Genomic DNA, 16,309 nt, shown 5'->3' with positions numbered 1-16,309 from the left:
AAATCTGAAAGTGAAATCAAGGAAACACTCCCATTTACCATTGCAACAAAAAGAATAAAATATCTAGGAATAAACCTACCTAAGGAGACAAAAGACCTGTATGCAGAAAATTATAAGACACTGATGAAAGAAATTAAAGATGATACAAATAGATGGAGAGATGTACCATGTTCTTGGATTGGAAGAATCAACATTGTGAAAATGACTCTACTACCCAAAGCAATCTACAGATTCAATGCAATACCTATCAAACTACCAATGGCATTTTTCACAGAACTAGAACAAAAAATTTCACAATTTGTATGGAAACACAAAAGACCCCGAATAGCCAAAGCAATCTTGAGAACGAAAAATGGAGCTGGAGGAATCAGGCTCCCTGACTTCAGACTATACTACAAAGCTACAGTAATCAAGACAGTATGGTACTGGCACAAAAACAGAAAGATAGATCAATGGAACAGGATAGAAAGCCCAGAGATAAACCCACGGACATATGGTCACCTTATCTTTGATAAAGGAGGCAGGAATGTACAGTGGAGAAAGGACAGTCTCTTCAATAAGTGGTGCTGGGAAAACTGGACAGGGACATGTAAAAGTATGAGATTAGATCACTCCCTAACACCATACACAAAAATTAGCTCAAAATGGATTAAAGACCTAAATGTAAGGCCAGACACTATCAAACTCCTAGAGGAAAACATAGGCAGAACACTCTATGACATAAATCACAGCAAGATCCTTTTTGACCCATCTCCTAGAGAAATGGAAATAAAGACAAAAATAAACACATGGGACCTAATGAAACTTCAAAGCTTTTGCACAGCAAAGGAAACCATAAACAAGACCAAAAGATAACCCTCAGAATGGGAGAAAATATTTGCAAATGAAGCAACTGACAAAGGATTAATCTCCAAAATTTATAAGCAGCTCATGCAGCTCAATAGCAAAAAAACAAACAACCCAATCCAAAAATGGGCAGAAGACCTAAATAGACATTTCTCCACAGAAGATATACAGACAGCCAACAAACACATGAAAGGATGCTCAACATCTTTACTCATTAGAGAAATGCAAATCAAAACTACAATGAGATATCATCTCACACCAGTCAGAATGGCCATCATCAAAAAATCTAGAAACAATAAATGCTGGAGAGGGTGTGGAAAAAAGGGAACACTCTTGCACTGCTGGTGGGAATGTGAATTGGTACAGCCACTATGGAGAACAGTATGGAGGTTCCTTAAAAAACTACAAATAGAACTACCATATGACCCAGCAATCCCACTACTGGGCATATACCCTGAGAAAACCATAATTCAAAAAGAGACATGTACCAAAATGTTCATAGCAGCCCTATTTACAATAGCCCGGAGATGGAAACAACCTAAGTGTCCATCATCGGATGAATGGATAAAGAAGATGTGGCACATATATACAATGGAATATTACTCAGCCATAAAAAGAAATGAAATTGAGCTATTTGTAATGAGGTGGATGGACCTAGAGTCTGTCATACAGAGTGAAGTAAGTCAGAAAGAGAAAGACAAATACTGTATGCTGACACATATATATGGAATTTAAAAAAAAATGTCATCAAGAACATAGGGGTAAGACAGGAATAAAGACACAGACCTACTAGAGCATGGACTTGAGGATATGGGGAGGGGGAAGGGTAAGCTGTGACAAAGTGAAAGAGCGGCATGGACATATATACACTACCAAACGTAAGGTAGATAGCTAGTGGGAAGCAGCCGCATAGCACAGGGAGATCAGCTCGGTTCTTTGTGACCGCCTGGAGGGGTGGGATAGGGAGGGTGGGAGGGAGACGCAAAAGGGAGGGGATATGGGAACATATGTATATGTATAACTGATTAAATTTGTAAAATAAAAAAAAATAAAAAAATAAAAAATAAAAAAATAAAAAAAAAAAAAAACTTACGCTTCCACTTAGCATTTGTTAATGGTTTTTAGTTAATATGGTTTTTGTTAATTATATGAGAACCTATATGTTTTTCCTAAAAGTAGTGAATAAAATACAATCTTCCAAGCCATGCGTGAAAATCAACCCTATAACAGTATCATTATAATTCATGCTTTTCCCCCTTTTTTTCATCTATTGGCATACAAAGTTTATATGGGTAGAAAATGAATATTAAGTATATACACTAATTACCCCACTTAGGTATTGTTGGTAGTTACTATTTTTAAGATAAAATCTTATCCCACTCTTTAAGTTTTCCTAAAATCTGGGAAACCCTAAATTGTATAGAAACAAATAGTAGTGTTTGTTTCTTCCAGTACGTAGGTGGTTTGATTTCCCAGAGGGCAGGTGGTAAGTGCAGGGAGGAAGTGAGGCAAGACTTTGTGGGAATTATCTGAGCCTTAAAGAAATTTAGAAGGTTTGGAAGTTAAATAAGGTTCAAGTTGGTTCTTTTTTTTTTTTTTTTTTTTTTGCGGTATGCGGGCCTCTCACTGTTGTGGCCTCCCCCGTTGCGGAGCACAGGCTCCGGACGCGCAGGCTCCGGACGCGCAGGCTCAGCGGCCATGGCTCACGGGCCCAGCCGCTCCGCGGCATATGGGATCCTCCCAGACTGGGGCACGAACCCGTATCCCCTGCATCGGCAGGCGGACTCTCAACCACCTGCGCCACCAGGGAGGCCCTCAAGTTGGTTCTTATTGTGAACGTCTAAACTGTTTTGCCCTTCCTTGGTGAAGTGCCATAAAGTCAGGTGTGAATAGACTGTGAAATGGGCTTTTCTTGTGCAGCAAGCTTCAGCCAAATGGTGATCTCATTTAAACACATATGGCAGCAGCCTGTTGGAAAAGTTTTGTGTGTAAACCTGGGGAGCTGATTAAATGGAAATAATTCCTAAATTGATTTGAATTATGGGATAATTCTTAATTTTCTTTAACTATATTAAGGCTTTGTTTCATAGTCTTAATTAGTAAAGCTTTGAGATTTGAGAGATATTTACATACATTCATAAAAGAATATATTTCAATTTAATACATTAAAATCTTTTAAATATTAGTAAATACATACAGAATAAGAATATAAAATCTAACTAGAAAAGCATCAAAATAAAGACAAAGAGTTGAGTATGCATGAATAATGAGTAATTGATCACTCATTACAGAAATGACTACATATACAACTAAGGTTGGCATTTTCAATTAAGAAAACAAAAAAAAGCAAAAATGAATGTCCATGGGAGTTTTTTTTTAAGTGAATCATTCATATTGGGGTTTCTATTTTATAAAATGAGCACATGCTTATAAAAATACAGATAATAGCTATAGTAATGATAAGTTATATATATTAAATGACTTGTATACCCTGGGGGCCTTATATCATTGCATTAATTCTCACAACCACTTTATGAGGTAGCTATTATAATTATTTAACATTTTAAAAATGAGGAAACTGATTCTCACAAAGGTTGACTTTTAGGCAAGTCACACAGCTAGTAGGTGGCAAAGCTGGGATTCAATTCCAGTTCTCTTTGACCTAATAATCTAAAACCTACTATGGAGTAGGAAAAAAGAAAATAATAATAACCTACAGTACTACCACTCTGATATAGATACATATATAGCCAGACCCACATACAAATCTCTATAAATTCAGTAGGAGTAAATGGTATTTATGATTCTTTTAACTTAAAAGTAAGCTTTCTTATGGCTCTCCCTAATCCCATATATCAAGTATCTAGTGAGAAGTGTAATTTAGAAAAACTTTATCAAATCAAGATATTCCAATCTTTTTTATTTTTGCGTTACGTGGGCCTCTCACTGTTGTGGCCTCTGCGGAGCACAGGCTCCAGACGCGCAGGCTCAGCGGCCATGGCTCATGGGCCCAGCCACTCCGCGGCATTTGGGATCTTCCCAGACCGGGGCACGAACCCGTGTCCCCGGCATCGGCAGGCGGACTCTCAACCACTGCGCCACCAGGGAAGCCCAAGATATTCCACTTCTTGATTGAAAAGCCTGTACTCTTTGGGAACACATAAACATCTGTTGGAGGAGATAAGATTGCTGATTTTTTTTCTTTCTCACAGACAGTAATAAGTACAGACCATTTGTGTTAAAACATAAGCTGGTTTCTTGTTTGGTCCATTTTATGGATCTGCATCCATTAATGATGTTCTTACCAGTTTGAATAAAGACAGTCTAGAAATAGCATGTAACTATATAAATCATCAGGTTTGAGTTTCTTGGCCTTGAGCATGGTCTGCCTCTCCAGGATCTTGGCTACAATAGGTCCTGAATTCATACCCTCCACCAAACCTGGGAAGAATGTTGGGTTTTTACTACACATTAAATGTTGCTGCTTGGGTGTTTAGAAGAATAAACAATTTCAGCACCACAAGATTGAACTCCTTATGCTAAAACATCTGATAACTTCTCAAGCCAGGCTCTTGCCACAAATTGTTGATGAACCTGAACTGTTCAACTTCAGTGTGATGGTTAAGATGGTGCACTGATTCTTGGCCATGGTCCACAGAAGTCCAGTTTAAGTCTGGCTAGAACCCTTGCCAGAACACTCAGGATCTAGGAGATGCTAAAATTCAGAGAAAGGAGATGAGGAGTTTGAATATACTTACGTGTTTTGAAGAAAGAGCATTTTTTGCTTTCAAAACAAGTTTCAGCAGTATAACACTGATGTTTGTGATGTTATTTTATGAGAGAACAGCCACACCAACCATTTATACTTTAAAAAGGTATGTAGATTTATTTTGTCTTAACGCTTGAATTTTCTGCTTAAAGAAACACCTAAAAATTTATAGCATGAGTGAAAATCTAGAAAACTGGAGGGGAAAGCATTATTGTACCAAAGTTTTCTTAAATTGCGTTAGATTTTTTTTCATTACTAGTAAAGTTTTCTCTATCACATCCAATGAAATCAAAGCATTTCTGACACAAACACTAATTAACAAATGAGTACAACTATATAATGTTTTACTGGACTGTATACTTTCCCAAGAAAATTAGCAGACAGTGGTAGGAAAAGTCAGAGGCCTCGGCCTAAATTCTACTTCCCCCACTGAATCTTGAGGACCAGCAAGACAGTAGTCTACTTTATTTCCCCCAATTGTAAAGTAGGTACAATTTGCTAATTTTTACCAATGTTATAAGGGATATGAGAAACAAACCTGTCACTTTTGTGATCAAGGAGAAAGATGGTAGCACCCTTCTTACTGGGCTCAAATGTTTGCGAGAATAAAGTGAGCAAAAAATAATGATAATAATTCTCTCCATTGATTTCACCACAAAATCTCCATATCATGAATAACCCCAAAGCCATGAAAGTGAATCCATGAAGGAGTTGATCTCTTCTTTCCCTCATCTGGCCTAAACACCAGTCCAATGTTTTGAAATGGAAAACTGAAAAATTAGCCATTGATGGGCTATGGTTATAAATGTATTGAATATTTAGATAAATGAAAACATTTGGTTCTCTTTCTTAATTTTTCAGGTTCTATTAGAACATTCTATTTCACATTCACTATCACTTCAGAGCAGAAATAAATATGGCAAGACAGGGATATGGAAGTTTCCAGTTTGGAAAAATAATAATTTCACTAATTGACCTTGTAAGCCCCTCTCAAATCACTCTCCCCAGACAGGACTTCAATGTGAGTGGAACATGTATATTCAGTGCCCCTTGTTCTGACAGAAATAGCCTCTCCCTGAAGAATGGGGAGAGAAAAGGGGCAGAAGCCACCTTCTATGGGTTTATATAATTGTGTTTTCTGACCAACATAAAATCACTGAATGATTTCTTCCCGTTCCAAAGTTCATCCCACATATTCCCTTTAGAAATCCTTAAATCAGGATTTTACTTTTTTCACCTACTTTAGAAAAGGTATCACTTTCATTTTTATGGGAAATCAAGTAAACGTCATATGCTTAGTATCAGTCATCTACTCTTCTGTAATAGAACATGTCCAACCAAAATATATACATGAGATGCTTTCCTGTATGAAACAGAGACTCAGATACACAAATTCCATTGAAAACTAATAACATCTGTCATAAAAAAGGACAGATCAAAACAGGTATCCAGATAAACACATCTGCCTTTTTCTGAATTATTGTCACTATCAATGCCATTATCTATTGTTCATCTGCACTTCCTTCATTTCTTCTGTATTAATAGATACCTTATAATTTAACCTGTCATTTGCACTAAAAACAAAAAAAAAATCCAGAATTAGAAGAGGAGAGACTGTCAGTTTGATCACCAAGTCTTATGATGTACGCCACTAGAAATTCTCATTAATTCTTTTTTATAATTATTAAATGTTATCACAATGACTGTGACATAAATAAAGAGTACATAGTTTACTGAGTGTAACTAACTGGGTTTAGCCTTGTGTTATTTCTGGGTTTTTTTTTCTGGACTTACTGACTTTTAAGAAGGGGAAGAATATGGGAAATAAATGTAGTGAGGCTGTTTTTACTCACCATATAATTTCAGAAAATTAATATTTTAATAGAAAATACCACATCATGAAGGGATAGTCTCCATATATCATTCTGTTAATAATTGCATCAGGTACCAAAGTCCCATTACAAATTCAAGGCATCCTATTTGTGACAGATGAGTTTCTCATCTTTTCAATGTGGATTCCATCCTCCTTCTCCTACAGGTGGTAAAAGTTACAGTGAGCAATTGCTGCCTTAAGCCAGGATGTGCATAAGTCAAGCGAAGAGTCAAAAATAGGACACAAATCTCCTGACCCCTAACCTCTTCTTCTATCCACAGCACTGATTTTTCTCCCTGCTCCATGGTGGCAATAGTGGGCATAGCCAGATGCCAAGGTTTTGTTCCTTCTGTCATCAAGAAATAAATTTCACGGTTAAGGGAGCTCAGCCGGTCACTGATTGCAAAGCACTTTGAAAATGGAAAACCAAATACAGTGTAAGTGCTAAGTGCTGCTATTATTCAGAAGGTAAGAGACTGAGTGCAGAGCTATCATTATGATCATTTGGACCTGGGATACAGAAGAATTTGGGAAGAGAGGCAGAAGGGGCCATAGGTAACATGATTGAGCAACATGAAGAAATTTCACTAAGAAAATTTAACATATTTTCTGAGGCAAGAAACCCTGAAATAATAACTGGGAGCTTTGATTATACTAACAGATTAGTAGCATTCTGATTCCTAAACATTTACAGGGAATAACAGAGCAATGATGAACATATAGAAAGTTTATTTTTCCCATGTCACTCTACAAATAAGAAGCACACTTCTGAGTGGAGAAATGCAGTAATCCTTAAAACAGAAACTTTGGTGAAGGAACTGGCAAATAGTGTAATGAATGACTCACAGTACTTAAAATAAGACATTTAAACAAATTTCTCCAAAATTCTCCCAATGAACATGGAAGCTCTTATTTAGGGAAAATTGATACTGCTATAGCATAGTCATAAATAAAGTTTCAGACAGCCAGCTTTATCACCCTTAGCAAAGAGCTCCCAGGAATGACTGGGAGTAAGGCAAGTCAAAAGTGACTAGTCATTTTCATCTTAATCTCTCAACTTTTGTTTATATTACTCCCTTTCAAGCATGACCTCCCTCTTTTATTCCATCTACCTAACTTTGCTCCAATTTGAAAGCCCGACCAAAACCCCCAAAATCCTCAATGAAGTCTTCACTGATCAGTTTAGCTCACACTAAAGGCTCCCTTTGATTTGCTGGTGGTAAGCAGTGTCTAACATTGAAATATTTTTCAGCTTTTTAAAATAATTTTTAAATATATAAAAAAAGGAAATGAACAGTTCAGTAACTACCCATATATTCACCACCCAAATTCAACAACTGACGTATTTTCTGTATCATTTATTTTTGGCTAAGCTTTTTCAAAATAATTTGTAGGCGTAACAATACTTTAAGTACATCAGCATACACCTCCTAAAAGTAAATATATTCTGCATAGTCGTGGCACCATTTTCATACTTATGAAAATTAAAAATAATTCTATTATCTAAAATCAAGTCTATATTAAAATTTGTGCAATTTCTACAAATAATGTACCTGGTTTTATTGAACTAGAGGATCTAATTAATATTCATGCTTTATATTAGGCATTTGGTTGTTATGGGTCTTTAGCCTTTCCTTTTTTTTTTTGGTCAAGAAATGTTTACTCACTTTTAAAAATCTTTTTGAAGGTACTCAACCAAGGATGTTTAATAATAAAAATAATTTTTAAAATTGGTAAACCTCTAGAAAAATGTCAAAAGAGGTAGACACATTTACTAATATCAGCAATGAAAGAGAAAGCATCTTTAAAGACCCTTCAGATATTATCAGGATAATGAGAATATTATAAAAAAATGTATGCCATAAATTCAACCATGTAGTTGAAATGAACCAATTTCCCAAAAGATACAAACTACCGAAGTTCATACAAAAAGAAATAGATAACCTGAAAACATATATGGATTAATGAAATTTATGATAGTTAAAATCCTTCCAAGAAAGTAAATTCTAAGCCTTAATAATACTACTAGAAAATTCTACCAAACATTTTAGAAAGAAGTAATGTTAATTCCACACAAATTCTTCTAGTACATAGAAGAGAAAGAAGTACTTCCCAAAGTACTTTATGAGGACAGCATAATCCTGAGAAAGGCATTACAATAAAAGAAAACTGCAAACTAATATCATTCATGAACATAGACACAAACATACTCAAAAAATTAGCAAACCGAACCCAGCATTATATCAAAAATATATTAGTACTTACAATACGTTAAGTGTAAAACATTGTAATACCTCAATTAAATGACTAAGATTGTCAGACTTGTTTTAAAAAATAAAAAATATATATGCCTCTTATAAAAAAGACATTTTAAATAACACAGGACACAGAAATTTTGAAAGAAAAATGATGGAAAAAGAAACACCATGTAAACACTATCCAAAATAAAGCTGGTGTTGTTATATTAGTAGCAACAAATTAGGCAACATGTATTACCATAAAACAAGAGCAGGGCTTCCCTGGTGGCGCAGTGGTTGAGAGTCCGCCTGCCGGTGCAGGGGACACGGGTTCGTGCCCCGGTCCAGGGGGATCCCACATTCTGCGGAGCGGCTGGGCCCGTGAGCCGTGGCCTCTGAGCCTGCGCGTCCAGAGCCTGTGCTCTGCAGCAGGAGAGGCCACAACAGTGAGAGGCCCACGTAAAAAAAACCAAAAAACAAAAAACAAAAAAACAAGAGCAAAATCACATAATAAAAAGGTCAATCCACCAGAAGATATAAAAATTCTAAATTTTACTGCACCAGTGTTATAGGTTCAAAATACATAAGTAAAAAGAAAAAGAGACAAATCCATAATTACAGTGGGGGCTTTAACTCTTTGTTTTTAATAACTAGATAAAGCAGAAGAAAAATCAGAAAAGATATAAATGATCTAAACAAAACAGTATAAAAAGTTGCCCTTATTTTCATATATAAAACACTGCAGACAATAATAAAGAACACACATTCTTAGCAAATGGCAATATTTGCTGAGATATTAGCTCATAAAGCAAGTCTCAAATATTTTTAAAAACTGAATGCATTCATGGGATGTTTCTGACAACAGTGAAATTAAGTCAGTGTAATTATCAAAATGAAGAAGAAATACAACAAGAAACATACATATGCATCATTCAGAAATAAACCACAGGCCAAAAAAACAATTAAAGACACAAGGGGAATTGGAAAATATTTAGACCTGAATGATAATGAAGATAGTATCTATCAAAATGTGTGGACTGTAACTAAAACAGTGCTTAGAGAAAAATTTTACAGTCTTAAATGCATATAAAACCAAAGATTGAAACTCTACAATCAAAATATCCATCTTTGGAAGTTTAGAATTTTTAAAAAACAGCAAATTAAACCCAAAACAAATTAAATGAAGGAAGTAATTAAGATGAGGGCAGAGACTAATGAAATTAAAAAAATAAGCATTCAAAATACAAAATCAACAAAATTAAAAGCATGTTCTCTACTTTTAAAAAACTAATAAAAAGTAGGCACTCTCTAACAGGACTGTTCAACAATTATTGTTAATAGTAGAAATTAAAACATACCACTGTAAATCCCACAAGTACTAAAAAGATAAAAATTAGGTTTTATGAACAACTTTATACCACTAATAAAAAGGATTAAATCCTAGGAAAAAACAATCTAATATAAACCAACACAGTAAGAAACAGAATCTATAATTTTAAATCTTCCTAAAAAAGAATTCTATCTCTAGGACCAAAATCTTAAAATACCTGTCTCACACAAACTCTTCCAGAATAAACTTTCCAACGTTTTATGAGTTGAATAAAATCTTTATAAAAATAATTGACAAAGACATTCAAGGAAAGAAAACTATAGGAAAATATCTCTAGTAAACATAGATGAAAAATTTTTAAATAGCAGCAACTTAATGCTGCATTATATTGAGTGGATAAGACAACACAATGAAGTGTGATGATTCTAGGAATGTAAGGTTGGTCTAATATTGAAATTCAATCTGTAATTTACTACAATAGCAGAATAAAGATGAAAAATCATATAATCTTCTCAAGAGAAGTAGAATACACCTTTCATAAAAGTCAACACCATTTTAACCCTTAGCAAACTAATTAAAAAAGGAACCTTCTTATTCTGATAGTTTCAACATACATTCAAAGATGAAATATAGAAAGCTTCTCATCCTGAGATTCAAATTAAGACAAGAATACCACTATTATCCCTTCTATACAACATTCTTCTGGTGGTGCTAACCATTAAAATTAAGAATAACAAATAAATAAAATATGTTAACTTTGTACCATAAATCTCTCCTCAGATTGATTCATATATTCAACAAAAGCCCAGTAAAAATGCTAGTTGTTTTTTTTCTTGGGTTGGCATTTGACAAGCTGTTCCTAACTGTATACAGAAATGCAAAGGGCCAAGAAAAGACAAGATAATTTTGAGGAAGAAAAGCAAAGCTGGAGGACTTTCAAGACTTATTAAAGTTACAATAATCAGAGTGATGTTCAGCTAGGTAATATACCAGAGAAACATAATATAGAATTAGAAACAGACGCACACTTATATAGTCACTTCAATCATAATAAAGATTACACTGCAGTACAATAGGGAAAGACTAGTCTTTTCAATAAATGGTGTTGAGTCAAAGGAAAAATATGTATATTAATCCCCACCTCACACTATAATTCAAAACTGATTCAAGATAAACTATAAATCTAAATGTGGAAGATAAAGCAACAAAACTTCTAGAACAAGCAGAGGGAAGTATCTTCATATTCTTGGAATAAGCAAGAATTTCTTAACAAGACCCAAAAGCCCTAATGCTAAAGAAAAATGTTATAAATTGGGCCACATTAAGAGGCTGTTAAGAGGATGGAAAATATAAGCCATGGATTGAGAAAAGATATCAATAGAAAAACATACCTTACAAAAGACTCATGTCCAAAATATACAAAAAACATCTAAAAATCAGTAAAAAGATGGAAAAAGCCATGGAAAAATGAGCAAAAAGTGAATAGGTACAACACAATAGAACAATATGGTCAATATGAGAAATGCAATCACAATGAGACACCACTACTTATGTACCAGAATGTCTAAAATTCTTGTTGCTGAGGATGTAAAGCAATAGGAACTCTCATACACTGCTATTCTCATGGTCTTTGGAAAAGTGACAGAACCCATTAACACTGAACATATGTATATCCTATGACTCAACAATTCCAGTCCTAGATATATATAACCTCCCAAATATATGCATATGCAACCCAATGATGTTCACAGAGTCACTATTGTAAATTCCAAAAAAGTATAGGCTAGGCATTGGGTATATTAACACAATCTATAGCAATAAGCAAGTGTGGACTATTGCTACATACAACAAAAAAATTGAATTCCACAACCTAATATAAAAATAACATCAGACACACACTAATCTTTCATGGTGTGTGTCTATTCACATATCAGAATAGTGACTGAATTTGGAGAGGATAATACTCTGGGAGTATGTGAGGGGGGTGCTTCTGTTATGTGGGTGATTTTCTATTTCATGATCTGGGTGATGGATACACAGTCATGTTCACCTTATGAGAATTCATTAAGTCATACCATTAGTATCTGTGTACATTTCTGTAAGTCTATTCCTTTACAAAGTTGATCCATAAAGTACAGAACTCTCCCAGCACCCTTAGGTCCCTGACCCTCTGTCCTTTGATCTACTGCCATACCTTCTGTGCAGATGGCCATCAATAAAGTAAGTCACTGGTCCAATGTGTGTGCTTGTTCCAGGTCTCTGAGTACTTCTGGAGATAATATTACAATCCTTGCTCTTCAAGTCATCTTGGCCTCAGCTGGATTCTCAAGAATGCTCACAAAATCCTGTCCTCTCTCCAAACTGGCTCTCTCTCTCTTTTTTTTTAAATTTCAAATTATCACTACCTTAACAAATTCACCACTCTACCTCTGTCTTCTTTGCTCATCAGCTGACATTGCTTCCTCTGCTTTCATAAAACAGAAGCACCATAGAGACTCTGCACAACACACTCAAAACCAGGAAATTAAGCACAGAAATTGCACTTCTGATAGCAGGAGATACCAGGCTGAGGAGAGCAAACAATCAGTGCATAACTCAAATTCCTCACTTATCAGGTAGTGTATGAGTCTTTCTTTGACTGTATGTGAGCAGCAAGATTCAGCAGGGATCCCACCATAATTTAAAGGACTTGGACAAACAGTCAGAAATAAACAACCTCTCCCTTTCCTCTTCTGCTCTCCCAGTCAAAAAACTTATTTACTTTCCTGCTAATCTTCTTCTTTCCTCCCCTAAAATCTTTTCTCCTTTGTAAGACAAATGCTCTACCTCTGCTTTAGACTCAAGATCCCTCTCAGGATCCAGGATTATCCTCCGCTAATGATTCCCTCTTTGCCTTTTATCTTCAAACTATCTCTTGTACAACGTAAACGGCAAGCATGTTTATTCCACTCTCAACTAAAAGGAAAAACTGCCTTTCTGTCAATAAAATCCTAGCTTTTATCACATGCCTGAGCTCCAAATCTTTTCATCCAATGCCTACTAGATATGCTCAACTTGCATGTTATACAGGCACCTCAAACAAATCCATTAAGAATCCCTACAACATCTCTGTTTACCTGCTCCATATAACAATATTCCCATTCTTCTGTGCAAGCTGGAAGATTGGAAGTCATCTGTGACTCTCTGCCTTATGCAACCAAAGTCATCAGGTCATGTCAATTCTACCTCCTAAAATCTCTTTCAAATACACCTGGTCAAGTTCATCTGCTATTGATTTAATTTGGGTCTTGTTACCTTTAGAAACAATTCAATTGGGTTAAAAACAAATCTAGCTATACTCTGTTTATAATATGCAAAATGACTCACAAAGTTTGAAAGTAAAAAAAGAGCACAAATATATAAGTCTGTACTGTACTATATTCTTACTGTACTATACTTTTAATATGGTATATTTAATTGACATTGATCAACTGAAAAATATTACCTTCTATCCAAGGGCTCATAGAATGGTTATAAAAATGGATGAAATGTTCATTCACAGGTTAAAAAAAAATCCTCTATCATTTTCAGAATTATAAAATTACGTATGTCCCTTTGCACACATACAATAAAAAACAAAATAAGGCAAAATAAATTTTAAGTAACATTAACAAAAAATGTCTCATTATATAAATCTTCAGTCAGTGTCAATTAAAACTCTTTACTAGAGAATACTTTAAAATAATTAAAAGAAGAACACTACAAATCAAAACACAAGACAATGTAAAAGCAGTTAGAAGCAAATCTTAACATCAACTATTTTCAGTGTTAAATGAGGAAGAAAAAAGAAAATTAATGAATTGGGCATTCACCTAAATAATAAACACAACATAAACCTGAAACAAACCTAAATAAAGCAATAATTAATACAAATAAAAGCAGAATTTTTCTAAAGGCAGAAAATCAGAACTGGGGAAAAGAAATGAACTAACAAAAGTAGCAATAGCTTTCCTGTTTACCATAAATAACTATGTAAAATATAATGATGAGAAGACATCCCATGAATAATAGCACCCATAGACTCTAAATTATTAAGATAAACCTCACACAAAATACAGAATATTCATGTTAAAAACAAACACTTGAGGGACATGGAAGGAGATATGAATCAAAGTTGTGGTATATTATGTTCTTGAAAGAAAAGTTTAGTATTATAATGATGTCAGTTATCTCTGTATTAGTTTTCTATAGCTGCTGTAATAGATTACCACAAAGTTTGTGGCTAAAAGCAACATAAGCGGATTCTCTCACAGTTATGAAGATCAGAAGTCCAAAGTGGGTCTTATTAGGTTAAAATCAAGGGCTGCTTTCCTTCTGAAGGCTCTAGAGGAGAATCTGTTTCCTTGCTTTATTCATCTTCTAGAGACCACCTGCTTGCCTTGACTTGTGGCCCCTTCCTCCATCTTCAAAGCCAGCAGTGAGACATCATCAAATCTTTCTTCTCTCTGTCTTCTGCTTCCATCATCTCTTTCTCTGCCTCTAACTCTCCTGCTTCCTCTTTCCCTTACAAGGACCTTGTTATTATATTGGGCCCAATTGCAACTCACAATTTAACAACAGACCAGGAGAGAAATTGAGTTACAAAAGTTTATTACTCCTGGATCTTGGAGGAAACACCTTGAGCGGCCACATGGGGAAGTGAAGGTAGGATGCAGCCAGAGAGAGACACACACACAATTTGGGGTACATACTTTTATTAGGGTCCACGGGTGGAGTGCTTTGTGGTTCCTGGGCTAAGACCAGATTGGTCAATTCAAACAAAAAGAGTGAGTTTTGATAAGCCCCATGGTGGTCTTATCTAAAGGGAACACAAAGGGAAGGCCCTGGGAGGAAGGGGAGACTGTTGATCACAAAGGCTGTTGGGAAAGTCATAACAGCGACTTACATTTGCTTGTGACTCTGCAGTCAGCTATCTAGGGCACATGCTTGCATGAGGGACTAGTGTCAATTTCAGGTCCCTGCAGGCTGCTTGGCCAAACAAAATGGATGGCAAGGCAGCAGCACCAACAAGTAGCTTAGCTAAATTCTCAGCAGAAATATTAACTGGCAAAATGAAGGTGCAAATGATCAACAAACGCATTTTGAAAATAAACTATTCTGCTAATTAAAGAAATGCATATTAAAAATACCTATACAGTGCCATATTCCCCTACCAAATGAACAAAGGTTTTTTTTTTTTTCTTATTGTATTATTCATTGTTTCCAATGAGGAGGAAGAAATAAACACTCATATGCCAATCTAGTATAGATGTAAACTGGTACGAGGTTTCTGGAAGATATTTAAAGGTATTAAAAATTACAGCTTTTTGTTCCTTTCCGGCGTTCAAGATGTCGAAGCGAGGATGTGGTGGGTCCTCTGGTGTGAAATTCTGGATTTCCTTGGGTCTTCCGGTTGGAGCCATGATCAACTGTGCTGACAACACAGGAGCCAAAAATCTGTATATTATCTCTGTGAAGGGGATCAAGGGACGACTGAATAGACTTCCTGCTGCTGGTGTGGGTGACATGGTAATGGCCACAGTCAAGAAAGGCAAACCAGAGCTCAGAAAGAAGGTACATCCAGAAGTGGTAATTTGACAACGAAAGTCATACTGGAGAAAAGATGGTGTATTTCTTTATTTTGAAGATAACACAGGGGTCATAGTAAACAATAAAGGCAAGATGAAAGGTTCTGCCATCACAGGACCAGTTGCAAAGGAATGTGCAGACTTGTGGCCCAGGATTGCATCCAATGCTGGCAGCATTGTATGATTCTTCGGTGTATTTGTAAAAGAAAAAAATGATAATAAAAATTATTTGCTCCATGTCACTCTTGACACCACCTAACCCTTACTCCTCTGTAAAATAAAACTACCCAGTGCAGAAAAAAAAAAAAAAAATTACATACACTTTTAACTCTCTAACATGAACAGAAATACTTTTAAAGAAGAGTGTTATTTATAACTGCAAAAAAGAAATAATGGAACAATCAAAACTTCCATCAACAATGGATTGGTTAAATAATGTTATGTTCACAGGAGTAAATATACGTGGTAATTAAAAATCACATTTTACAAGTATATATTTAAAGACATGGAAAACTGTTCATTGAATATTAGGTGAAAAAGTATGTACATAACTTCCCAAATAATTTTTTAATGTATATAAATACATTATATTTAAGATAAGGCTAAATAAGAAAATATTAAGAGTGTTTTTCTCTAGATATTAAAGTT

General features: G+C 35.2%; 1 pseudogene; it reads left to right on the top strand.

Moving 5' to 3' along the window:
• Positions 1-15,411: 15,411 nt before the first annotated feature.
• Positions 15,412-15,898, top strand: LOC132495143 (large ribosomal subunit protein uL14-like; annotated as a pseudogene).
• The last annotated feature ends 411 nt before the right edge of the window (positions 15,899-16,309 follow it).

The sequence above is a fragment of the Mesoplodon densirostris genome, chromosome 8 (assembly GCF_025265405.1).
Source record: "Mesoplodon densirostris isolate mMesDen1 chromosome 8, mMesDen1 primary haplotype, whole genome shotgun sequence".
Lineage (NCBI taxonomy): Eukaryota > Metazoa > Chordata > Mammalia > Artiodactyla > Ziphiidae > Mesoplodon > Mesoplodon densirostris.
The sequence above is the reverse complement of the archived record's forward strand: the minus strand, read 5'-3'. Positions and strand labels throughout refer to the sequence as shown.